General features: G+C 43.0%; 1 protein-coding gene across 2 annotated transcripts in view; it reads left to right on the forward strand.

The window, feature by feature from the left end:
* LOC126234748 (globin C, coelomic-like) overlaps window positions 1-27,450 on the forward strand; it is a 187,206-nt gene that overhangs the window by 106,797 nt on the left and 52,959 nt on the right. The window contains exon 1 of one of the 2 annotated variants that reach the window (XM_049943495.1): window positions 6,051-6,192. The exons of the other annotated variant lie outside the window; for it this stretch is intronic. The gene's annotated coding sequence lies outside the window, so the exon portion shown is untranslated. Of the gene's footprint in view, window positions 1-6,050; window positions 6,193-27,450 lie in introns of those variants that run through there. 2 annotated transcript variants of the gene reach the window in all.

Raw genomic sequence — 27,450 nt, forward strand, 5'->3', positions numbered from 1 at the left:
GACAGAGAGAGAGAGAGAGAGAGACGGGAGAAGATGGACAGAGAGAAGGGGACGGAAGTGGTGGACAGAGAGGAGGAGGAGAAGAAGATGAACAGAGGGGAGCCGAGGAGATCGACAGAGAGAGAGGGAGGGAAGAGATGGACAAATAGAACTGAAATAAACACATAGCCGGGCAATTCCGGGCACTCAGTTTTGAATAAATTTAGCTCCCTCAACTCCATTGCTGTCTATACAAAATCAGTCTTTCATGCGATATGCGTATCATAGAACAGACATCTTTTGTTCTGCGTTGCCAGAATCTATAATTCTCTTCCTGAGGTGAGTACCTAATAATTTCGATCATCCTGACTGTTAGAGGCAGTGTATTTGATTGCAATATAGGGCTGATAAATGGGATGTCAAATAACGAAAAGCAAAGGGGACGAGCAAGCAGTATGTGCCCTGAGGGTGATTACAGGAATGTGTCTCAGTACTGGCAAGAACACATAGAACACACAAAAAATGTTGTGGGGAAGGCTAACCAAAGACTGCGTTTTATTGGCAGGACACTTAGAAAATGTAACAGACGTACTAAGGAGACTGCCTACACTACGCTTGTCCGTCCTCTTTTACAATACTGCTGCGTGGCGTGGGATCCTTACCAGATAGGACTGACAGAGTACATCGAAAAAGTTCAAAGAAGGGCAGCACGTTTTGTATTATGGCGAAATATGGGAGAGAGTGTCACAGAAATGATACAGGATTTGGGCTGGAAATCGTTAAAAGAAAGGCGTTTTTCGTTGCGACGGAATCTCCTCACGAAATTCCATTCACCAACTTTCTCCTCCGAATGCGAAAATATTTTGTTGACACCGACCTACATAGGGAGGAACGATCACAACGACAAAATAAGGGGAATCAGAACTCGTACGGAAAGATACAGATGTTCATTCTTTCCGCACGCTATACGAGATTGTAATAATATAGAATTGTGAAGGTGGTTCGATGAACCCTCTGCCAGGCACTTAATGTGATTTGCAGAGTATCCATGTAGATGTAGATAGCTTTTTTCCATCTGGGAATAGCTTCCGATGTTGAAGATTGACAGCAGCTTCTCAAGAAACTGGAAGAAACAGATGATTAGTGTACTGATATAATGGATGTTTGAGAGTTACATGCAGAAGTAAGCGCAGTCGTGAAACGTGAATAATACGCCTAATAGTTCAACATTAGAAGAGGGGAGAGGCAGGGATAGGGGTGCTTTCATACATAAAGCGTTAGTTGAAGAAAGGGAAAAGTTTATAGCAACAATAGTCAAGATACAATGGTAAGCAATAAATTCGTCACCCACAGTTTCTCACATAATATGAGAGCGGAAAATGAGCATCGATTTGGAGATAACATTATCATGATGCATTGTAAGGTTAAAATCGAAATTAAACCACTCGTAAGCAAAGAAAATAGTCAAGTCGCACGTCGCTCATTACACAGGCTGTTCAGAAGTGACGCAGCCTTATGGAAGAATGTTTCGTTTCTCTTGCAGGTACGATCATTGTTTAATTTAGGTAGAGAAGAATACATATTACAAAAGAAAGTTTTATTTGTCGCATAATACATGAGATGTGTCGGTTGTGCCGAGACTTTTGAGGCTGCCAACACAGGAAAGTGTGATAAGGGTGCAGCAAAGAAGTTCTCAATGGGACAGCTGTAAGACACGTTCCGGAGGACAGGAAAAGCAGCAACCAAACCAAAGCTCCGCTACTCTGGCCACAGGCAAGACAATCGGACCGACCGACTGCCATGTCATCCTCAGACAACGGCGTCATTTGGATGCGGTATGGAGGGGCGTTGCTGGCTTTCTTGACAGTGGAGCCGCTACTTCCCAACCAAGCAGCTCCTCGATCCTCATCACGAGGCACAGTGCAACACGTTCCAGTCCTCCGACCGAGGAGAAATCCCTGGCAGAAACCAGAAGTGCAACACGTAGGTCCACCGCCCGACAGTCAGTCGCGCCGCCCACTGAGCAGCAGTGGCGGGCAGGAAATGAAAAGCATGCAGTGACAACGGAAGAGTTGACAGGCGTGCAGTCTCCATGTGCAGTGTGTCTCATTAAGGCGTAACGCTCGTATCACAACAATCCTCGCTACTGTGACGTCATTTTGACGTCACACACAATATCAACGACCATGATCGGCTATCAGCTTTCGTTAGCATTCGATATTTCAAGCGCGCGTACCGACGATGTACAAAAACGAGTCATTCTTGGAATGACTAATTATAATTATTATTGCTATAACAAAATGTCACGTAGTGATTTAAAGACGGTTAATTCCTTCATATAAGAATGCTCTCTTAGGAGTGAGTTATTATCGTCAACAATTTACAAATTAAGAATAAAACACACTTGTTTTATGATTTGCGGTACGTCGTTTCATTGTAATACAGCATTGAAAATTTATAAGAAACATATCCCCTTTATCATTAAATATCACTTAATAACGCATCAACGATACAAGCCTTCGAGATAGAATATGACGCCGGCCGCGGTGGTCTAGCGGTTCTAGGCGCTCAGTCCGGAACCGCGCGACTGCTGCGGTCGCAGGTTCGAATCCTGCCTCGGGCATGGATGTGTGTGATGTCCTTAGGTTAGTTAGGTTCAAGTAGTTCTACGTTCTAGGGGACTGATGACCACAGCTGTTAAGTCCCATAGTGCTCAGAGCCATTTGAACCATTTTTTTAGAATATGACAACGAAGACCCTAGTTCAACATCGCATGAATAACGTCGTCTTTCTGGAATCAAAAGTTGTTGGTTATCATCCCCTTACATGCAGTTTTTTTCATGTTAAGGTTGTTAAGAAGTTATGGTACTTTCTTATGAACGAAATACAAGTATGCTCTGCAATATTGCATGTTATTTACATTCAGTCTGATTTGAGAACGAAGTATGAAATAAATATTTAGCGACTTCCTAGGATGTGGTTAGACAGGAACCTAAGAGGTCACCTTAAGTTGCCGCTAACGAAACGAGCAAGAATAAAATTCATATTCATTCTTCACACAAATATTTGGTTTTTTATTTCCGAATATGTGCCGCCTTTCGTGTGTATGGTTAGGCAGAAACGTAAGAGAACAGTTGAAATTCATATTCTCGCTTGTACAAATATTTTGTTGTTTGTTTAAGAATGTGTGGCGGTTTCAGAGGGTGTAGTTAGGCAAGAACCTAAGAGTACATCTTTAAATACTGCGACTGAAAAAAAGCAGAAATGAAATTCACATTTGGCTCTATTTCCGAATAAATGGCGATTTCCGAGTGATTACACTGGAACCTACGAGTACAGCTTGAAATACTGCGACTGAAACAAACTGAAATAAAATTTGTATTTTTCCTTCTCACAAATATTTGTCTATTTCCGAATATGTAGCAACTTCCGAGTGTGTGGTTAGGCAAGAACCTAAGTGGACAGCTAAAACTGCTGCGAGCGAATTGAGGAGGAATAATATTATATTCTTCCATGTCACAAAGTCGATAGTCGATCAGGCGGTCGTCGATATTGAGCGTGACGTCTAAATGACGCCATGTTCAAATGTGTGTGAAATCTTATGGGACTTAACTGCTAAGGTCATCAGTCTCTAAGCTTACACACTACTTAACCTTAATTATCCTAAGGACAAACACACACACCTATGCCCGAGGGAGGACTCTAACCTCCGCCGGGACCAGCCGCACAGTCCATGACTGCTGTAAATGACGTCAGGTTTATGGGAATTGTGAAACGAGCAGTACCCGTCGTTAACTGACTGCTACACCTTATGTAGCCAGTCTGGCCTCTCTGTTGCTGGTGCCGACACGACATTTCACAGGTGTTAAAAGATGCACCCATAGAGAATTCGTGATATTTAGCTGCTTGCTGAGGACAATGGAAAAGTGTAGTTTTCTGTTGTGGTTCATGTCTGCTGTAATGCCTGATACGAAAGAACTCGATGATTGCTTTTGTCTGATGAGGCATTGTTCCACCTTGATGATTATGACTGACACATTTGGACTGCAGAAAACCCACATAAGCTGGACGAAGCCCTTGTGCATCCACAAGAAGTGGGTGTTTGGTGTGGAGTATATCGTAGGCGAATATTCATCACTTTTTTCATGGCGCAGTGAACTGTGAGTGTTACGTACAAATGGTGCAAGAATTTGTAAACACATCCCAAGATCAGATAGAGAACACGTGATTTCAAGACAGTGCTATGATTCATTTAACCAACGACTCTGTGACTTTCTTGGATCAGTGTTTTCATGACCAAGTGACTGCAAAGGACCTATGCCCCCCACCCCCGCCCTTGGCCTCATACTCAAAACGCCTACTTTGGCGCAAATTCAGAGAAAAAATTTACGAAACTCGAACATAGGACGGGCGGACTTGAAGCCTGTCGTTTAGTACGTTGAGCTAACGCCGTTGTTCAATGGATGGCATTTTTATATTGTATTCGACAGGTTGGTAAAACTTTGCAACTCCATTGATCGAGACTGTGTGACAAGGGGAATCTATTAGAGCAACTTTTGTTACATCCACGTATCAACGTCAAATGTGCGAAAGATCAGCAAAATCGACGACACACTGGATGTAAGCTCCCCTTGATAGTTATTTTTCCATAACCTTGCTTTACATTTTGAACACCCTGTAACATTTAAAGTGCACAGATTCACAGTAATGCTGTCTACTCAAAGGAGTGTCTCTACCCAGTCGAGGCTGCTGCGTTTCGTTTCCGGAAGATGAAGGCTATGGTTGTGCTATGTTGTGCATGTAGTACCACCCGTCTGACTTCAGAATACGCTAGAGGATTTCGTGAAGATGAGGAATTGTGGTTGTGGTGTGTTTTCAGTGTGTAAGCTTATTTTCAGTGTGTAAGCTTATCCTTTTTGTTTTGTGTGTGTGTGTGTGTGTGTGTGGTGTGTGTGTGTGTGTGTGTGTGTGTGTGTCTTATTGATCCCTAAAGCGTGGCGTAAGGGTTACTTTTGGGCGTTTGTGAGAAGCTTCTGGTGGTTCTCGTCCTAAATTTTGAATAGAAAGTGGAGCGAAGTTTGTGTTGCTTCGTAAAATTTGGTGGATTTATCCGGAAAAAGTGTTTATATGGTGGGATGGCCTAAAAGTCTCTTATATGTGTTGGGGACAGATACGCCAGCACCTGAGATGACACGGAAAACTGTTCTGGAGACGCTGCAGTCTTGTTAGTGGTATGTCTGACGTCATAGTTATCACTTGCAAACCATACAAGATGACCGAAAGTGCCAGCTGGCTCCAGAGGAGGAGTTTGCACTGAACTGTTAGTCCTTCACCTTTCAGAAGGGGATACAACCTACAGAAAAGTGCGAAAAAATGTTAAAATGTGTGTGAAATCTTATGGGACTTAACTGCTAAGGTCATCAGTCCCTAAGCTTACACACTACTTAACCTAAATTATCCTAAGGACAAAAAAACACACCCACGCCCGAGGGAGGACTCGAACCTCCGCCGGGACCAGCCGCACAGTCAATGACTGCAGCGCCATAGACCGCTCGGCTAATCCCGCGCGGCAGAAAAGTCCGCAGCCTTTGTTTGCTGCAGTGGTGAGATGCTTGTTCCACGTTAGGCGTCGATCAATCTCAAGGCCCAGGTATGCTACAGAACTCCTCCAAATCAATTTCCTGCTGCCAATGGTGTGTTGACGATCAGGGAGCTTGATTTTGGGGGTAAAATACATCGCCTGGAACATTGTGGGGTTGATCGTTATCTTCCATCGATTACACCACTGCGTAATCTTGTCCAGATGTTGCTGGAGGTTGCGATGTATTTGGAGGAGGCTGCGACTACTTACGTAAATGGCGGTTTTCGGAAGAGATGCAAGAAAGTGTAATCTTTTGCTCAGCTAATTGAAACGTCCGTCCTTGAAGTCGAAACTTATCAGTACCTGCTGCAGGATGAAGTGCCGTACAGCTGACGAGGCACCAATAGGTATTACGTCACACAACTACGTCGCGAGTCAGCGGGCACCACCGCCGCGAAGAGAGTGGATCCGCGCATGCGCAGAGGGTCCCTCCTACTTCGCTACAAGAGGCGGTCGCGCACGTGGGTTCTGCAGTCGCTGAAACCCGGCACAGACAGGCGCCGCTGGACTCGCATTGCATTCTACTGAGCGCTGCAGCTCTGAGAAGCGTTCCGTTACTACGCTAGTTCCAGGTTAGACATCGTGACTCACGGTTAATACACATAGTCTTAAGATAATGTACTTTTCTTTTTACAGGAGTTCCATTTTATCTCTTCTAATGGCTTTGTTTTTTTTTTATCTGCAATCTCTCTGCCTGTCTGACGGAACTGTGAGTTATACTGAAGAACAGCTTCATAACTCAGCCAGTTCTCAGTTCCAGAAACTGTCAACAGCATATCGTCCATTTTTAGCTTTTCTGTATTTCCCTTTACCGATTACGAAAACTGACAACGGCCAGGAGAGCTGTGTGCTGACCTCATGCCCCTCCGTACCCACATCTGGTGACGCCTAAGGTCTGAGGACGACACGGCGGCCGGTCGGTACCGTTGGGCCTCCAAGATCTGTTCGGGAAGGTGTTTGTTTTTGTATTTGTATTTCTCTTACATTAGATATTCCGTCTGTAGCCATCCCGTCAGAACCAACATCTCAAAATAGTTATTGAACTGCGAGGTAATTTAATGCGTAAGCCCTCGTGAGGGAACTTCAAAATTTAAGCAATACGTTTTTATGGACAGCCAAAGTAACTTATCGAATGTGGCACATCAAAGTGACACATACATGACACAGCTTTCAACATATTCATGAAGCCTGTGTAAAGCAAGACAGAAGCATCACAATCGACAGTGTGGCCCTGGTTGAATTTTTGTATCCGGCCGCTGTGGCCGAGCGGTTCTAGGCGCTTCAGTCTGTAGCCGAGCGTCCGCTACGGTCGAAGGTTCGAATCCTGCCTCGGGAATGGATGTGTGTGGTGTCCTTAGGTTGTTAGGTTTAAGCAGTTCTAGTTCTAGGGGACTGATGACCTCAGAAATTTGGTCCCATGGTGCTCAGAGCCATTTGAATTTTTGGCACTATTTCACATCGTCTGGATACTGCATCGCATTTGGTCCATATACCGTCAAAATTTCACAGCGAATCTGTGTGAAATTTAAGCGTTTTGCTCACAGAAACCATACCGTGTCGCGGACTTCGACTTTATAGTAAATTTCCAGTTGCCACGCCTCTTCATTCACTCACTGTGATGCACCTGTTATCAGTACCGCAGCAGAAATGTGTCTGCGGGAAAGGCAGAAAACTTAATGCCTTCTGACAACGTGCCGCCCGTGTTGAGCAATGGTCTTAGCGTGTGACGACGTATTAATTTACATTCAGAAGCCCCTACGTATAGCATATAGTACGCTATCGAGAAAGCTGTGAATCAGGCTAGCATTCGAAGCTACAACTGTCGATAGCCACGAGATAGTTGGCCAGACTGCCGTCGACTGCTGCGTCAGTAGTTTGACTGCAGCCGAGATCCATAAAAATGCCATGATGAGTCGCTTCCTGTTCTTATGCACCAACAATAGACTGTAGAACGGTAAATTTATGATTGGGAATGACATGCAGAAAAGAAAAGTTGGCATGATGCCGACCATTTGGCACCGAGTGCACATGCAACTTCCTTTTCTAAAACTGAATTTTTCAGTTATCTTCTAAAAAAATGAGTCACAACTTCAGAAAACCTGTAAGTCTTCTAGATGCAAGTGCTGTAGTATCATGTGAGACGCCTTATACCAGCAGCAGCACTTACATTTTTAAAAATTTCTTGGTGCTACCTCCATTGAGTTAATGCCATTTTTCTAACGAATTCCCAATGTTTTTTCTCTCATAAAGTAAATTTGTATGCGAGTCTGTTTAAAACCCCTTTGCAGCACTGATGACTTCTTCATTCTACAAATATTTGTTCCCTCTGAACCGGTTTTCTGGTGTTGGGAAACAGAATAACGTGAACCTGGAGTATATATATATGCCCGTATCTTCTTACATATTTTTCAACTCAACATCGAAGTGGCTCACAATATGCGCATAAGAGCCACACTCGTGGTCCGAAAAGCTGGTGTTCATCACTTTTCCTGCCAATTAATAGTATCACTTTTGTTAACCGACTTCACCATCACCTACTAAATGTTGTAACCGCGGTTTTGTGTCAAAAAAGGTGTATCCATATTTCGCGTGCAGTCACGTAACGTCACTATAGCTCTCTTTGATTATTGTTGTTTTGGTCTTCAGTTCGAAGAGTGATTTGATGCAGCTCTAGACGCCAATCTGTTCTGTGCAACTCTCTTCATGTCAGCATAATTTTCTTTTCTCCTCAATTCGATTCAGTATCTACCCATTAGTTTTTAGATCTATCCATCAGATCTTCAGCATTCTTCACTACCACCACATTTCGAAAAGCTTGTATTCTCTTCTTGTGTGACCTGCTGATGGACTGTTTTTCACTTCTGTACCACGCTACACTCCAGACAATTGCCTTCAGAAAATATTACCCAGACTTAAAATTTAGAGTCTATGTAAAGAAATTTCCCTTTTTCAAAATTGCTTTTCTTGATACTGTAAAACTTAATTGCAAAATGTAAACTTTCACGGCCAGAAATGTCACAACTAACAAATTATTCGGGGCTATTATGCCGTGGTCGGATGGATTTCAAATTAAAACCCGATGTTTCGCTTCCATCTGCGGAGGAGATTTTCGAGGTGCGTCGTAGCTTCTTTGAGTGTCCGTTTCACACACTGGCTCGCCTGATTTTGCCAGCCTGCATTTTATATCGTCTAAAGTTCGGCCACTGTCAGTTACTTCGTAATCTAATTCCCTCAGCATCGCCTGATTAATTTGACTACATTCCATTACCCTCATTTAACTTATGGTGATGTTCATCTTATAACCTCTTTTCAAGACCCTTGCATTCGATTCAAGTTCTCTTCCAAGTCCGTTTTTATTGCCGCTAAAGATTTGCAACATCATCAGTAAATCTTAAAATTTTTATTTTTTCCCCTGGACTTTAATTTCCATTCCAAATTTCTGCTTTGATTCTTTCACAGCTTTCTTTGTGTACAGACTGAATGACATTAGGGGTAGGCATTGACCCCGTCTCTCTCCCGCCTCAGCCACTGCTGCCCTTTTGCATCCTTCGACTCATTGCCACTGCAGTCTGGTTTCTGTAGAAGTTGTAAATAACATTTCGCGCTATGTATTTTATCCCTGCTGTCTTCAGAATTTCAAAGAGTGCATTCCATTCAGCATTGTCAAAAATTTTCTCTAACCACAACTGCTATGAAAGTAGTTTTGTCTTTGTTAATCTGTCTTCTAAGGTAGTTCCTAAAGTCAATATTGCCTCTCGTGTTCCTTCATTTTTCTGGAATCCAAACTGAAATTCCGAGATTTAAGGTTTTATCAGTTTCTTTCATTCTTCTGTAAATATTCATGTTAGTATTTTGTAACCTCAGACTTACTAAACTGATGGTTCGCTAATGTTCACACGTGGCAGCGTCAGCCTTTTATTGAAAATGGAATTACTTCGTTCTTCTTGGAGTCTAAAAGTACACTACTGGCCATTAAAATTGCTACACCAATGAAGAAATGCAGATGATAAACGGGTATTCACTGGACAAATATATTATACTAGAACTGACATGTGATTACATTTTCACGCAATTTGGGTGCATAGATCCTGAGAAATCAGTACCCAGGACAACCACCTCTGACCGTAATAACGGCCTTGATACACCTGGGCATTGAGTCAAACAGAGCTTGGATGGCGTGTACAGGTACAGCTGCCCATGCAGCTTCAACACGATACCACAGTTCATCAAGAGTAGTGACTGGCGTATTGTGACGAGCCAGTTGCTCGGCCACCATTCACCAGACGTTTTCATTTGGTGAGAGATCTGGAGAATGTGCTGGCCAGGGCAGCAGTCGAACATTTTCCGTATCCAGAAAGGCCCGTACATAACTTACAACATGCGGTCGTGCATAATCCTGCTAAAATGTAGGGTTTCGCAGGGAACAAATGAAGGGTAGAGCCACGGGTCGTAATACATCTGAAATGTAATGTCCACTGTTCAAAGTGCCGTCAATGCGAACAAGAAGTGATCGAGACGTGTAACCAATAGCACCCCATATCATCACGCCGGGTCATACGCCAGTATGGTGCTGACGCATACACGCTTCCAATGTGCGTTCACCGCGATGTCGCCAAATACGGATGCGACCATCATGATGCTGTAAACAGAACCTGGACTCATCTGAAAAAAAAAAAAAAGCGTTTTGCCATTCGTGCACCCAGGTCCGTCGTTGAGTACACCATCGCAGGCGCTCCTGTCTGTGATGCAGCGTAAAGTGTAACTGCGACCATGGTCTCCGAGCTAATAGTCCATGCTGCTGCAAACGACGTCGAACTGTTCGTGCAGATGGTTGTTGTCTTGCAAACTTCCCCATCTGTTGACTCAGGGATCGAGACGTGGCTGCACGATCCGTTACAGCCATGCGGATAAGATGCCTGTCATCTCGACTGCTAGTGATACGAGGCCGTTGGGATCCAGCACGGCGTTCCGCATTACCCTCTTGAACCCACCGATTCCATATTCTGCTAACAGTCATTGGATCTCGACCAACGAGAGCAGCAATGTCGCGATACGATAAACCGCAATGGCGATAGACTACAATCCGACCTTTATCAAAGTCGGAAACGTGATGGTACGCATTTCTCCTCCTTACAGCCTTTCACCAGGCAACGCCGGTCAACTGCTGTTTGTGTATGAGAAATCGGTTGGAAACTTTCCTCATGTCAGCACGTTGTAGGTTTCGTCACCGGCGCCAACCTTGTGTGAATGCTCTGAAAAGCTAATCATTTGCATATCACAGCATCATCTTTCTGTCGGTTAAATTTCGCGTCTGTAGCACGTCATATTCGTGGTGTAGCAATTTTAATGGCCAGTAGTGTATTTAGTACTCATCCGGACGCCCTCAGAGTTTCCATTATTCAGGGTCAATTGTCACTTTTCACATTCGAAATATTGTATTGAAATTATTTTGTATAAGGGGCTACCAAAAAAGTTTTCGTCTAAGGGCGTTGCTACAGCGTATGTGCAACGTAGCGCGACTTCGATGCGGGTACATGAGCACCGACATGTAGGCAAGGGGTCAGTGTGGTATTCGTGTCTTTCTGACGTGCGTGCGGTAAATGCGGAATCGTGGACTACGGTGATACTTTTAGAAAATGAGCCCCTAGGACCAACGTGCTTGGTAGCCGAAGGACAAACACCGGTAGATATCCATCAACGAGTGAAGAATGTGTACGAGGCAGCATGTCTGCCGAAAACTGCAGTTGTGGAATGGTGCGCCAAGGGCTGCTATTTGGTGATAACGCACGTCCCCATATCGCAAGTCTCGTAACGCAGAAGTTACTCTGGCTCTAGCGGGAGACACTCGAACATCCGCCCTATAGTGCTGATCTCTCTCCATACAATTATCACGCCTTCGGTTCGTCAAAAAGGCTTTGAAGTGTCGACTGTTCTTGTAGGACGAGGATGTGCAGCAGGCAGTTATGGACTTCTTCACGCAGCAGGACACAGCAGCGTTTTACCACATCGGCGTCCTCCACCAGGTGCATCGGTGGGGGGCTTGACTAATGGTCATGGAGATCTTTATTAATTAGCTTGCCTATTCTGGAGTGTACAGCCTTCGAACGGAAACTTTTTAATCGCCTCTTGTAATTCATTTCGATGTACTGATGACTTTACTCAACTGCAAACTGTCTAACAAGGGGAGTCCACGACGTTTGGAACGCGGATTCATTGCAAACTTCGCACACTCTTAGCCCTCCACGAGAAGAACAAAATGTGTAAGCAACAGCGCGTACTTCTCAAGCGTTATGGAGAAAATCGCAAGATAATTTCGGGAGTCAAATATATACCTGTGCGTGACCATTTTTATCATGAGGCGGCGGCAGACGAGTGGTTATCGATCAAGCCCCGTAATCGCTGGATCGATGAATCGAGTCCCGTTCGTCAGTTTTTTTAATTGCTAACACAGTAATTTTCTTTACTATTTATATTACAATTGATGTAATGGGAAAACTACGTGTAATCGCATGAATTTTTATTAAATTTACAATGTTATTTGGCAGTCCACAAATTTTTATTATCACAAATAATATAATATTCGTAACTATCGACTAGTAAACGACCAAACGCATAAAGTTATACTGAAAATGTATGCTTGTCCGTGTCTTCAAAATTGTTCGTACTTAATCAAAAGAGAACGAGAAATTGCTTCCCGTGAAGACGCTATTAAAATACAGTCGATACTACATGACCAATTATCAGCGCCGATATTTAAGGAAATGCTGCGTTATGCATGGTTTGCTTCCAAATTTTCGTCTGAAAGAGAGGTTTTCGAAAATGTTAGCGAGGTTTGTTTTTCCAAGGAAAACCTCAAAAGACCTTGCGTACGCGGAAACATAGCATTTATTCAGCTGGTGCCATTTCATTTTATGTTTTCAATGTTTTTACGAAAAATACCGTCCTGAAACTTGTACTCGTGATGTCGAAAGCGACGATTAATTCTACATCTTTCGAAAGCAGTCTGTGCCGGTCAAAACTTGGAGGTAACAAGTCGTTTAGGGCTCCTCTCAGGTATAAGAGATTTCTCAAATCACGGACAAGCATACATTTTCAGTATCACTTTATGCGTTTGGTCGTTTACCAGTCGATAGTTATGAATATTATATTATTTGTGATTATAAAAATTTGTAGACTGCCAAAAAATGTAAATTTAATAAAAGTTCATCCGATTACACGTATGTTTCCCATTACATCAATTTTAACATAAATAGTAAATAAAATTACTGTGTTAGAAATTAAAAAAAAACTGACGAACGGGACTCGATTCATCGATCCAGCGATTACGGGGCTTCATCGATAACCACTCGTCTGCCGCCGCCTCATGGTAAAAAATGGCCACGCACAGGTATATATTTGACGACCGAAATTATCTTGCGATTTTCTCCATAACGCTTGAGAAGTACGCGCTGCTGCTTACACATTTTGTTCTCCTCATGGAGGACTACGAGTGTGCGAAGTTTGCAGTAAATCCGCGTTCCAAACGCCGTGGCCTCCCCTTGTAAAAGGGTTGCTCAGACTGTCTTCTAAATCGTTTGTATAAATTAAGAACAGCAGGGAGCGTTTAATTCTACTTTGGGGTAACCCCAGGTATAGCTTCAGTTTCACAAGATGACTTGTCTTCAGTTACTATGAATTCTGACTTTTGGGACAGGAAATCGCGTACCCAGTCGCTCAGCTGAGACGATGCTCCATAGGTATACAGTCTGATTAGGTGGTCTAGGGGTAGAGTCTTTGATTCATAATAAAAAACGTCCTCGGTCAGCAATGATCAACGACATGAGGATGCAGAAGGCATTGGAAACCACTGCATTAAAGACACGTAACGTGTATCCACAGGACATGTGGCCTGTAATTGAAGTGTCATGATGATCTCTCCATTGGCAAAAGATTCCGGAATAGTCCTCCTTTCGGATCTCCGGGAGGGGACTGCCAAGGGGGAGGTTACCATGAGAAAAAGATTGAATAATCAACGAAAGGATAACGTTCTACGAGTCGGGGCGTGGAATGTCAGAAGCTTGAACGTGGTAGGGAAACTAGAAAATCTGAAAAGGGAAATGCAAAGGCTCAATCTAGATATAGTAGGGGTCAGTGAAGTGAAGTGAAGTGAAGTGGAAGGAAGACAAGGATTTCTGGTCAGATGAGTATCGGGTAATATCAACAGCAGCAGAAAATGGTGTAACAGGTGTAGGATTCGTTATGAATAGGAAGGTAGGGCAGAGGGTGTGTTACTGTAAACAGTTCAGTGACCGGGTTGTTCTAATCAGAATCGACAGCAGACCAACACCGACAACGATAGTTCAGGTATACATGCCGACGTCGCAAGCTGAAGATGAACAGATAGAGAAAGTGTATGAGGATATTGAAAGGGTAATGCAGTATGTAAAGGGAGATGAAAATCTAATAGTCATGGGCGACTGGAATGCAGTTGTAGGGGAAGGAGTAGAAGAAAAGGTTACAGGAGAATATGGGCTTGGGACAAGGAATGAAAGAGGAGAAAGACTAATTGAGTTCTGTAACAAGTTTCAGCTAGTAATAGCGAATACCGTGTTCAAGAATCACAAGAGGAGGAGGTATACTTGGAAAAGGCCGGGAGATACGGGAAGATTTCAATTAGATTACATCATGGTCAGACAGAGATTCCGAAATCAGGTACTGGATTGTAAGGTGTACCCAGGAGCAGATATAGACTCAGATCACAATATAGTAGTGATGAAGAGTAGGCTGAAGTTCAAGACAGTCAGGAACAATCAATACGCAAAGAAGTGGGATACGGAAGTACTAAGGAATGACGAGATATGTTTGAAGTTCTCTAACGCTGTAGATACAGCAATAAGGAATAGCGCAGTAGGCAGTACAGTTGAAGAGGAATGGACATCTCTAAAAAGGGCCATCACAGAAGTTGGGAAGGAAAACATAGGTACAAAGAAGGTAGCTGCGAAGAAATCATGGGTAACAGAAGAAATACTTCAGTTAATTGATGAAAGGAGCAAGTACAAACATGTTCCGGAAAAATCAGGAATACAGAAATACAAGTCGCTGAGGAATGAAATAAATAGGAAGTGCAGGGAAGCTAAGACGAAATGGTTGCAGGAAAAATGTGAAGACATCGAAAAAGATATGATTGTCGGAAGGACAGACTCAGCATACAGGAAAGTCAAAGCAACCTTTGGTGACATTAAAAGCAACGGTGGTAACATTAAGAGTGCAACGGGATTTCCACTGTTAAATGCAGAGGAGAGAGCAGATAGGTGGAAAGAATACATTGAAAGCCTCTATGAGGGTGAAGATTTGTCTGATGTGATAGAAGAAGAAACAGGAATCGATTTAGAAGAGATAGGGGATCCAGTATTAGAATCGGAATTTAAAAGAGCTTTGGAGGACTTCCGGTCAAATAAGGCAGAAGGGATAGATAACATTCCATCAGAATTTCTAATATCATTGGGGGAAGAGGAAACAAAACGACTATTCACGTTGGTGTGTAGAATATATGAGTCTGGCGACATACCATCTGACTTTCGGAAAAGCATCATCCACACAATTCCGAAGATGGCAAGAGCTGACAAGTGCGAGAATTATCGCACAATCAGCTTAACAGCTCATGCATCGAAGCTGCTTACAAGAATAATATACAGAAGAATGGAAAAGAAAATTGAGACTGCGCTAGGTGACGATCAGTTTGGCTTTAGGAAAAGTAAAGGGACGAGAGAGGCAATTCTGACGTTACGGCTAATAATGGAAGCAAGGCTAAAGAAAAATCAAGACACTTTCATAGGATTTGTCGACCTGGAAAAAGCGTTCGACAATATAAAATGGTGCAAACTGTTCGAGATTCTGAAAAAAGTAGGGGTAAGCTATAGGGAGAGACGGGTCATATACAATATGTACAACCAAGAGGGAATAGTAAGAGTGGACGATCAAGAACGAAGTACTCGTATTAAGAAGGGTGTAAGACAAGGCTGTAGCCTTTCGCCCCTACTCTTCAATCTGTACATCGAGGAAGCAATGATGGAAATAAAAGAAAGGTTCAGGAGTGGAATTAAAATACAAGGTGAAAGGATATCAATGATACGATTCGCTGATGACATTGCTATCCTGAGTGAAAGTGAAGAAGAATTAAATGATCTGCTGAATGGAATGAACAGTCTAATGAATACACAGTATGGTTTGAGAGTAAATCGGAGAAAGACGAAGGTAATGAGAAGTAGTAGAAATGACAACAGCGAGAAACTTAACATCAGGATTGATGGTCACGAAGTCAATGAAGTTAAGGAATTCTGCTACCTAGGCAGTAAAATAACCAATGACGGACGGAGCAAGGACGACATCAAAAGCAGACTCGCTATGGCAAAAAAGGCATTTCTGGCCAAGAGAAGTCTATTAATATCAAATACCGGCCTTAATTTGAGGAAGAAATTTCTGAGGATGTACGTCTGGAGTACAGCATTGTATGGTAGTGGAAGATCGACTGTGGGAAAACCGGAAGAGAAGAGAATCGAAGCATTTGAGATGTGGTGCTATAGACGAATGTTGAAAATTAGGTGGACTGATAAGGTAAGGAATGGGGAGGTTCTACGCAGAATCGGAGAGGAAAGGAATTTGTGGAAAACACTGATAAGGAGAAGGGACAGGATGATAGGACATCTGCTAAGACATGAGGGAATGACTTCCATGGTACTAGAGGGAGCTGTAGAGAGCAAAAACTGTAGAGGAAGACAGAGATTGGAATACGTCAAGCAAATAATTGAGGACGTAGGTTGCAAGTGCTACTCTGAGATGAAGAGGTTAGCACAGGAAAGGAATTCGTGGCGGGCCGCATCAAACCAGTGAGTAGACTGATGACAAAAAAAGGACTTTACCTCAACAGCTAATTACATACTATCCAAAACGACGGAACGAGCGGGGTGGCGCAGTGGTTAGTACACTGCGCTCGCATTCGGGAGGACGACGGTTCAAATCCGTCTCCGGCCATCCTGACTTAGGTTTTCCATGATTTCCCTAAATCGTTTCATGCAAATGCCAGGATGGTTCCTTTGAAAGGGTACGGCCGATTTCCTTCCTCATCCTTCCCTAATCCGAGCTTGTGCTCCGTCTCTAATGACTTCGTTGTCGACGGGACGTTAAACACTAATCCCCTCCTCCTCCTCCCAAAACGACGAATACGTCTTCACAATACAACTGATGCTTCCTTAACCCATCTGCTTGGAAGTACGTCGAGGATTCACCGTATGTGGGTTGTAACTGTGTCGTTGCTGTCTCATCAATTTGTTCTAGCATTTAGTACCACTTAACTCCTATCTTACATAGAGGCATGGTAGAACGCAGCAGTCAACAACGACTTTCAGTTGCGTGCGCTAATAAGTAAAGTGAATTTATAAGAGGCGTCAAATTCTTCTCTGAGTTGCCGTTAGCCACACGCTTTGCAAAGCTCTCGTTTTCTTGACGATGACTTCATACAGGCTTGAGATTTTACAGTTACAGGTGATTCTGAAGTTTGCTAGGGCAGAATCAATCCTGGTAACGGCTGTTATCGCTACAGCGTGGCATTATCAGTGCTAAGCATATCGCCATGTCTGCTTACATCGTCGTCTCATTGTCAACGCCGCCGTGATTTTGTGTAGCAATGTGCACCACTCAATCTAAATCAAGGAATGTCATCGATAAGCCCTGAGATAGACGCTCTGTCCAAAGGCTGAAGTCTGGAATGAACAGGCTCGGCCGGCCGCTGTGGAAGAGCGGTTCGAGGCGCTTCAGTCCGCAACCGCGCTGCTGCTACGGTCACAGGTTCGAACCCTGCCTCGGGCATGGATGTGTGTGATGCCCTTAAGTTAGTTAGGTTTAAGTAGTTCTAAATCTAGGGGACTGATGACCTCAGATGTTAAGTCACATAGTGCTTAGAGCCATTTGAACCATTTTTGAACAGGCTCGTCTTGAGTCGCCTATACAGACAATCTGGATGATTCTGTTGCATCGTAAACGAGTGAGCAGTCATCCCATAAGAGTACCTCAGAAGGAAATCGGAGACAGATAGATTGGTGTCTCAGGATTCAATAACTGATGAATGAATGGGATCCGACCGCCGAAAGATCCTAGAGCATGCTCCAACCTCGGACAATTGGACACTCATTAAAACAAAAATATCCCTCAAAGAATCATCGCGGATGCAGGAAAAACCGCTGTTTGGAAACGCTTCGCATTACGCATACATAGTATCATGCAAACAGTAGATGCTTGTGTATCGGTAGATTCTGTCTTCCTCTATTTTCGTAAGGCGAACGACAGTCTACCGATCTGTGAACTGGTAGTAAGCAAGGTACGACCGTACTACGTACGTACAAAAATATGTGATTCTCTTGACGAATTTTTGAGAAGCAGAGAGTAGTGAGTTGTGCTGGGTGGCCCACATTCCACAGAAACGGGAAAGAGCGGTGTTTCGTAAGGAATCTTAGTGCGACCACTTACTTTTCCAGTACGAGGGGTAGTCATAAAGCTTTGTGATCTCGAAAAGAAATTAAATTACGGAACAAATTTTTTGTTTGTTTAGATGGACATGTCTGCGTTTCTGCTACGCACAGAAATCCCCGCGCCACAGTATCGGTAGGATCCAAACAAAATGGTGCAAAAAGGGGGAGAGGATATTTGCAACTAACAAATAATCTGACTTAATTTCGTTCATTGTTATGAGTGTTGCTGTCGTGACTATCACTTTGGAAAACAAACCGTTTTCAGTCATAAATCGTGATTTTTATCTCAGTGCCGGCCGGAGTGGCCGAGCGGTTCTAGGCGCTTCAGTCTGGAACCGCGTGACCGCTACGGTCGCAGGTTCGAATCCTGCCTCGGGCGTGGATGTGTGTGATGTCCTTAGATTAGTTAGGTTTAACTAATTCTAAGTTCTAGGAGACTGATGACCTCAGACGTTAAGTCCCATAGTGCTCAGAGCCATTTGAACCAGTTTTATTTCAGTACACGTTGCACTTCGAAATGGCTGACCACTATGGGCCTTATTTTACTTTTTATTTACACGTCAAGTTCCGTAGGACCAAATTGAGGAGCAAATCTCTAAGGTCATGGAACGTGTCAGTACATGAACTTACAACATAAAAGTAATAACAGATAAAAATAAATGTTCATGAACCTGCAAGGAAATCAGTCCATAAGTTTAAGCAAACGCTATCAGCTATACAATGAGAATCAGCTTAATTTTTCAAGGAACTCCTGGACAGAATAGAAGGAGTGACCCATGAGGAAACTCTTCAGTTTCAATTTGAAAGCGCGTGGATTACTGCTAAGATTTTTGAATTCGAGTGGTAGCTTATTGAAAATGGATGCAGCAGTATACTGCACACCTTTTTGCACAAGAGTTATGGAAGTCCGATCCAAATGGAGGTTTGATTTCTGCCGAGTATTAACCGAGTGAAAGCTGCTTATTGTTGGAAATAAACTAATATTGGTAACAAGAAACGACAATAAGGAATATACATATTGAGAGGCCTTGTCAAAATACCCAGACTCGTGAACAGAGGTCGACAAGAGGTTCGTGAACTCACACCACTTATTGCCCGAACCACCCGTTTCTGAGCCAAAAATATCCTTCTAGAATGGGAAGAGTTACCCCAAAACATAATACCATATGACATAAGTGAATGAAAATAAGCAAAGTAGACTAATTTACGTGTCGAAGTATCACTCACTTTCGATACCGTTCGAATAGTGAAAAAAGCAGTATTAAGTCTTTGAACAAGATCCTGAACGTGGGCTTTCCACGACAGCTTACTATATCTGAACACCTAGGAATTTGAACTGTTCAGTTTCACTAATCATATGCCCGTTCTGAGAGATTAAAACGTCCGGTTTTGTTGAATTGTGTGTTAGAAACTGTAAAAACTGAGTCTTACTGTGATTTAACGTTATTTTCTGCAAGCCATGAACTGAGGTCATGTACTGCACTACTTGAAACAGAGTCAATGTTGCACACAACATCCTTTACTACCAAGCTAGTGTCATCAGCAAACAGAAATATTTTAGAATTACCCATAATACTAGAAGGCATATCATTTATATAAATAAGGAACAGGAGCGGCCCCAACACTGATCACTGGGGCACCCCCCACTTGACAGTACCCCAATCAGATCCCACATCACAGCCGTTATCAACATTGTGAATAATGACCTTTTGCTGCCTGTTGCTAAAGTAAGAGGTGAACCAGTTGTGAGCTACTCCACTTATTCCGTAATGATCCAACTTCTGGAGCAATATTGTGAGATCAACACAGTCAAATGCCTTTGTTAAATCAAAAAATACGCCAAGCGTTCGAAACTTTGTTTAGCCCATCCAGTACCTCACAGAGGAAAGAGAATATAGCATTTTCAGTTGTCAAACGACTTTAAAGCCGAACTGTACATTTGATAGTAAATCGTGTGATATAAAATGATCAATTAACCTTACACACACAGCCTTTTCGATAACTTTTGCAAACACTGATGGCATAGAAATAGGTCTAAAATTATCTACATTATCCCTTTCTCCCTTTTTATAAAGCGGCTTTACTACTGAGTACTTTAATCGCTCAGGAAACTGACCATTCCTAAAGGAAAAATTACAAATATGGCTATATACAGGGCTAACATGTGCAGCACAGTACTTTAATATTCTACTAGACACTCCATCATAAGCATGAGAGTCCTTAGTCTTCAGTGATTTAATTATTGACTCAATCTCCCTCTTGTTGATAATTCAGAGGCTTCCTTTACCGGTCTACAGATTAGCTGGCTGTTTCTCGAGGACTTGCTTGCGGGGTGGGGGAGTGGCTCTGTACGTAAAAAACAGTATTTCATTTGAGTCCATAGACGTATCACGACACTGCGCTGAACAGATATTTGAAAGTTGTGCAGCATTAGTTGAGAGGAGTATTTCAGACGTCAACCTCGGAAAGGCATTTGCTAAGAAATTTATATGATTTCCTATAGAAACTAAATTTTTATTTAATTCACCAGCAATGCTCAGAAAACGGTTGTTAAATACTGTACATATATCTGATTTATCAGTAACAGAAATATTATTACTGCGAACTGACTTTATATCGTCAACCTTGTGTTGCTGACCAGACACTTCCTTCACAACTGACCATATGGTTTTAATTTTATCCTTTGAATTAGCTATTCTATTTGCATACCACATACTTTTTGCCTTGCTAATAACATTTTTAAGCACCTTACAATACTGTTTGTAATAGGCTACTGTAGCTTGATTGGGACTACTAACATTTTGATATAATTCCCGCTTTGTTCTACATGATATCCTTATCCCACTAGTCAGCCAACCGGGCTGTCCATTACTGCTAGTACCCCGTTTAGAATGTTCTAGGAAAGCAACTCTCAAAGAGCATGAGAAATGTGTTATGGAAAGCATTGTATTTATCATCTATATTATCGGCGCTATAAACATCTTGCCACTCTTGTTCCTTGACAAGTTTTGAAAAACTCTCTATTGCTGTTGGATTAACTTTCCTACGTAGTTTGTAATTAAATACAACATTGGTTTGAGTACAGAAACCTTTTAGTGTTAAAATTTGTGCATCATGGTCTGAAAGGTCATTCACCCTTTTACTAACAGAATGCCCATCTAGTAACGAAGAATGAATAAAAATATTGTCTACGACTGTGCTACTGTTCACCTGCACCCTAGTTGAAAAAAAAAACAGTTTGCATCACATCATATGAATTTAGGAGATCTACCAACCTCCTTTTTCTTACACAATCATGTACAAAATTAATACTGAAGTCACCACATACAACTACTTTCTGGTACTTCCTACAAAGAGAATCAAGAACCCTCTCTAGCTTAAGCAAAAATGCTCTGAAGTCGGAGTTAGGGGACCTATAAACAACAGCAATTAGAAGTTTAGTTTCATTAAATTCAACTAATGCTGCACAACTTTCAAATATCTGTTCAGCGCAGTGTCGTGATACGTCTATGGACTCAAATGAAATACTGTTTTTTACGTACAGAGCCACTCCCCCACCCCGCAAGGAACTCCTCGAGAAACAGCCAGCTAATCTGTAGCCTGGTAAAGGAAGCCTCTGAATTATCAAATTATTTAAGTGGTGCTCTGATATACCAATAATTTCAGAGTTAACATCTATTAGCAGTTCACTAACTTTATCTCTAATACCTCATATTTTGATGAAATATGCTAAGTCCTTCTCTACTTGGAAGCATTACATCCTCTGGAGGTGAGCCCTTAGTTAGAGGCACTTCCTTTAAGCAAGTATACCTATCAGCTGACTTCAGTCTAAAAAAGGTGCAGCTCTAACACCAACTACTACAGGAATTTTTCCATAAGTGATACCACATCCACCACCACCCACTACACTCACCTATAAACTTAGCCAGCCTCCCCTTCCCATACCTATTGAGGTGCAGGCCATGCCTAGTGAAACCCCATCTACTGATAGACCCAACTGGCACCACTGAGATGTGATCCATGCCCTCCGCCCCAGCCCCACATTAACGCGCCTAACAGCCGCATTAAGGTGAGGCCGATCATGACGCTGAAACAGTTGCACGAAATGCACATTAGTGCCACCAGTTTGAGTAGATATCTTAACCAAGTCACCACTGACATCATATTCCCCGTCCCTATCGAGACTGTTCCCTGCTCCACCCACTATCACTACGTGATCCTCTTTCGTAAAATTCTTACGTAACTCCCCTATGCTGTTAGTCACCTGAACCAACCCTGCACTAGGCTTCGTAATGCTGGTGACCTGGTACTCACTCCCAAGCACTTCCTGCAACTGTTGGCCCACACGTCTACCGTGGGAACTACCTAGCAGCAGAACCTTCTTTCTGCTAGACTTTGCAACTAACCTAGGCCTCCTGATTGCTGAGGACTGCTGCAAGTTACCTACATCTACGGCTACACGAGGCTCCTCTCCACTCAACTCTGACAGTTGGTCGTATCTGTTGCATGTATGCAAAGTAAAACTATCTGAATACCTCTTCTTCCTAGGTACCTTCTTGCCAACTGCCTGTTCCCATTCCCCACTACCCTTCACCCACCTCAACCTATCTAGTTCCTCCTTTGCGCATTGTAACTGCACCTGAAGGGCACAGATCTTACGCTCCTGCTCCTCTATTAACTTGTTTCTACTACAGATTCTACATTCCCAGGAGAGGATCTCCCTAAAATGACCACTGCATTCCCCCCAATAAAAATACTTTGAACAAATCCCACACCGTAATCCACTACTCAAAAATCTACGACAGAGCCCACACTTTTCACTCATGATAAAATTTTACAGTTACTGAAAAAAAACTATACGTCTACGTTACCAAAGTTCAGTTACACCAGTAGAACTATGTAAGAACTAACAATAATGATCTCGAAATTCTCTGCCTACTAAGAAAGCAGCTACTTATATTAATACTACTACAACACAGCCGATACCAATACCAGAAAAACTTCACAAAATTATTAGTTGAAACCAAAAAATTAAAACGACCACTGTAACGCTAAGCGAAGTTAAAACACTAAATGAAAATTTTACTGAAATATTTCACTAGAAAGAATAATAAACGTCAGTTGAAAACTAAAGCACGAAATTTACTAAACGACTTCAACACACTGAAAACTCTATAAAACACAGCGAGCGAACGATTACAAAAGTTTATTAAGTCGTTATTTCGCCACAAACGGCACGCAACACCGCTGAAATCTATTAAATTTAATAACTGTACTACAGAGCGCAAATAAGTTTGTCAGTACTTAGCTTATAACCGCTTCAGCTGCAGTGACGCCGCAAAATGTAAACACACTACTGACGCGCGAGGCTTAGACGAACGACGAAAGCGACTCACAAATAATAGACCACTCGAGTCAATAACACAGGAATAAAGACTGAGATTAATGAAAATCCACTAATAAGTTACTTTTACGGCAAATATTAAAACAAATAAACTTTAAAATAAGTAAATGCAGTCTAAAATTTATAAGATATTAAAGAGCTATTTCAACAGCAGTGCAGCACACGTGATCGTCACACCTAGTGAAGATATCTTAGGTCATCAGTCCGCTAGAACTTAGAACTACTTAAACCTAACTAACCTAAGGACATCACGCACATCCATGCACGAGGCAGGATTCGAACCTGCGACCGTAGCGGTCACACGGTTCCAGACTGAAGCGCCTAGAACCGAACGGCCACACCGGCCGGCTGGAAATTATTCCTGCAGTTAATATAGCACCATATAATTTCGGCCATAAGTTAGTCCTAGAGACTTTGATGGGTTCCAGAGTGAAGCGCCTATAACCGCTCCGTCACTCCGGCCGGCCATGCACCTCGACCCCTGATTTTCAGGTGCTTGATCAGTCCACTTAATTTTTTAAATTAAATTTGCTACTGCTCCTACTAAGAATACATAGGTATATTACGAGGTGGCACATTGTGACAACAGGTTTTAGAAAACTAAGACAAAACGAAAAACTGTTTCCAGAAGTGGCTACATATTTTTTAAGCTTATCTGACACCCTTACCTTCCCGAATGAAGTGGCACGATGCCTGAGGCACAGGATTCGTACTGGACAGGTAACATCTAGCTTCGTGATGCAGTGCTCAAGACAGTGGACGATCTATTGGGAGCAGAACGGATCAATTTCCTCAACCCGTATCAAGCTTTTTAAAGGTCTTCCATATCGTCTCAGGACCGCTGATGATTACTTCCGACATCCTCATCCTGCTGAACCAATTCTGCGTCCGTAATTTCCTCGATGGATTCAGGACATTAAACCTTTGCGTTATTTGCTTTCCCTTCCTGTTTATTGCCAGATCAATAATTTAAAATATGTTTACCACTGAAAGAAGGTAGTATAAATGATTAGTATCAAGTATTTTTCTAACTGATAATCGTTCCCAGGATCTGTCATTGACAAGTTGGAGGCACCCATTGATCTCCATCACACAGACGCCAGACCGTTCGCTCTACTTCAGACCACATGTCTCTGGCCGGTCTCTGGAGACAGCTGAGAAAGTTATCAGGCCAAGGGGGCAGATGTCGCTTGTGCTGACGTCAGCGACGATCTGCAGCTGAGTTCAACCAGTTGTCTCCGCTAACGTACAACCGAGAACCCCACAGTTTCCGTCTTTCGGTTACCGGTCCTGCAAGAGCAAGAGAGACAAGGCCTTACGGGTGCATCTCATTCGGCCATTAGGCTGACACGACTTTCCTCGCGGAACTGCTCCAGACCTGGTCATGACCCGCCTGCCTCCACCAGATGGCCCCTCGGTGCCAGTCCGCCATCCTGGATCCTTGCCTCGCCTGGAACACGAGACCACCCCTCATTCCACCAACGCCGAAATACACAGCGGCTGTTTCAAACAGGTCGACACCTCCCAACGCAGCCATCGGCGAACAGCAACCAACTGCGCCATCACGATCACCCAGCGGCAGCAACTTTTAGTCTTATCTACTCGTGTGCCCAGCGGTTACAAACACAGTAAAAGGTAGGGGAATTAAGATAAAAACCACGCAGTGTTTGCCACAAAACAGAAACACTTGAAAAAGTAAACTACTCGAAATCGATGAATTTTAAGTTCTGGCTGCTGCATGTCTCACTGCTAGTAACTAATGCTAATGTCTCGGAATCTACAGCACTACATTTTCGAATTGCGTGACATCACAGATGATAAAATTTTTTGTAACAAATTGTCTGTGCACTGCATGCTACGTTACTGTACTTACTCTGCAAGGTGTTCGATGCTCCTTGAAACGATAAGTAATAGAAATAACGGAAACTGTGTATGGGATGGAAAAATACTATAAAAAAAGGAACAGCAAGGCGGTTTTCCAGACGTCTCAGAATTTTCTGCCAACACTGTACACACAAATGGGCTTCCCTGCGCACAGTTTTGTCTCATTCAGAAGGAAGTACAACATTTATTGAGCGAACACTAGACGGTAAGGGATTTGCTCATGGATAACATTTGCTTAATCATTGTACAGAAAGGTGTGTCCTAGTCAACAGGTTTCATTTTCAGTAGACTCCTAGCGCAACTCAAATAAAATGGAGTAATAAACGTCGAGTATTCAAATGTAAGTTGAAACCTTTTGTTGTAGGAAATTCGTATACTGTATAGGACCTGTTCTTAGCAGGATGTACCTGTTGTGTGTAATATTTTACGTAATTGTCATGTCTCATAAACTTTTCGTGTTTTATTCATTCTTTAGTTTTTCAGTTTTCTAATCATCATTCTGTAAACTATTGTGTTCACTTCTGATAAGTAAGTAAATACACTACAGGCCATTAAAATTACTACACCAAGAACAAATGCACATGCTAAACGGGTATTCATTGGACAAATGTATTATACTATAACTGACATGTGATTACATTTTCACGCAATTTGGGTGCATAGATCCTGAGAAATCAGTACCCAGAACAACCATCTCTTGCCGTAATAACGGCCTATATACGCCCGAGCATTGAGTCAAACAGAGCATGGATGGTGTGTACAGGTACAGCTGCCCATGCAGCTTCAACATGATACCACAGTTCATCAAGAGTAGTGACTGGCCTATTGTGACGAGCCAGTTGCTCGGCCACCACTGACCGGACGTTTTCAATTGGTGTGAGATCTGGATAATGTGCTGGCTAGGGCAGCAGTAGAACATTTTCTATCTCCAAAAAGGCCCGCACAGGACCTGCAACATGCGGACGTGCATTACCCTGCTGGAATGTAGGGTTTCGCAGGGATCGAATGAAGGGTAGAGCCACGGGTCGTAACACGTCTGAAATGTAACGTCCACTGTTCAGAGTGCCGTCAGTGCGAACAAGAGGTGACCGAGACGTGTAACCAATGATACCCCATACCATTATGCCAGGTGATACGCCAGTATGGCGATGACGAATACACGCTTCCAATGTGCGAACACCGCGATGTCGCCAAACACGGATGCCATCATCATGATGCTGTAAACAGAACCTGGATTCATCCGAAAAAATGACGTTTTGCCATTCGTGCACCCAGGTTCGTCGTTGAGTACACCATCGCAGGCGCTCCTGTCTGGGATGCAGCATCAAGGGTAACCGCAGCAATGGTCTCCGAGCTGATAGTCCACGCTGCTGCAAACGTCGTCGAACTGTTCGTGCAGATGGTTGTTGTCTTGCAAACGTTCCCATCTGTTGACTCAGGTACCGAGACATGGCTGCACTATCCGTTACAGCCATGCAGATAAGATGCCTGTCATCTCGACTGCTAGTGATACGATGCTGTTGGGCTGCAGCACGGCGTTCCGTATTACCCCCCCCCCCCCCCGGAACCCACCGATTCCATGTTTTGCTGACAGTCATTGGATTTCGACCAACGCGAGCAGCAATGTCGCGATACGATAAACCGCAATCGCGATAGGCTACAATCCGACCTTTATCAAAGTCGGAAACGTGATGGTACGCATTTCTCCTCCTTACACGAGGCATCACAACAAACGTTTCACCAGGGAATGCCGGTCAACTGCTGTTTGTGTTTGAGAAATCGGTTGGAAAGTTTCCTCGCTTCAGCACGTTGTAGGTGTCGCCACCGGCGCCAACCTTGTGTGAATGCTCTGAAAAGCTAATAATTTGCATATCCCAGCATCTTCTTCCTGTCGGTTGAATCTCGCGTCTGTAGAACGTCATCTTCGTGGTGTAGCAATTTTAATGGCCAGTAGCGTAAATAAAAAGTAACCTAACCCGAGAAACTCTGAAAGACACAATCACAAAGTAAAATTTATGTATGAGATATTTCGATCTTTC

The sequence above is a fragment of the Schistocerca nitens genome, chromosome 2 (genome assembly GCF_023898315.1).
Source record: "Schistocerca nitens isolate TAMUIC-IGC-003100 chromosome 2, iqSchNite1.1, whole genome shotgun sequence".
NCBI classification, from domain to species: Eukaryota; Metazoa; Arthropoda; class Insecta; order Orthoptera; family Acrididae; genus Schistocerca; species Schistocerca nitens.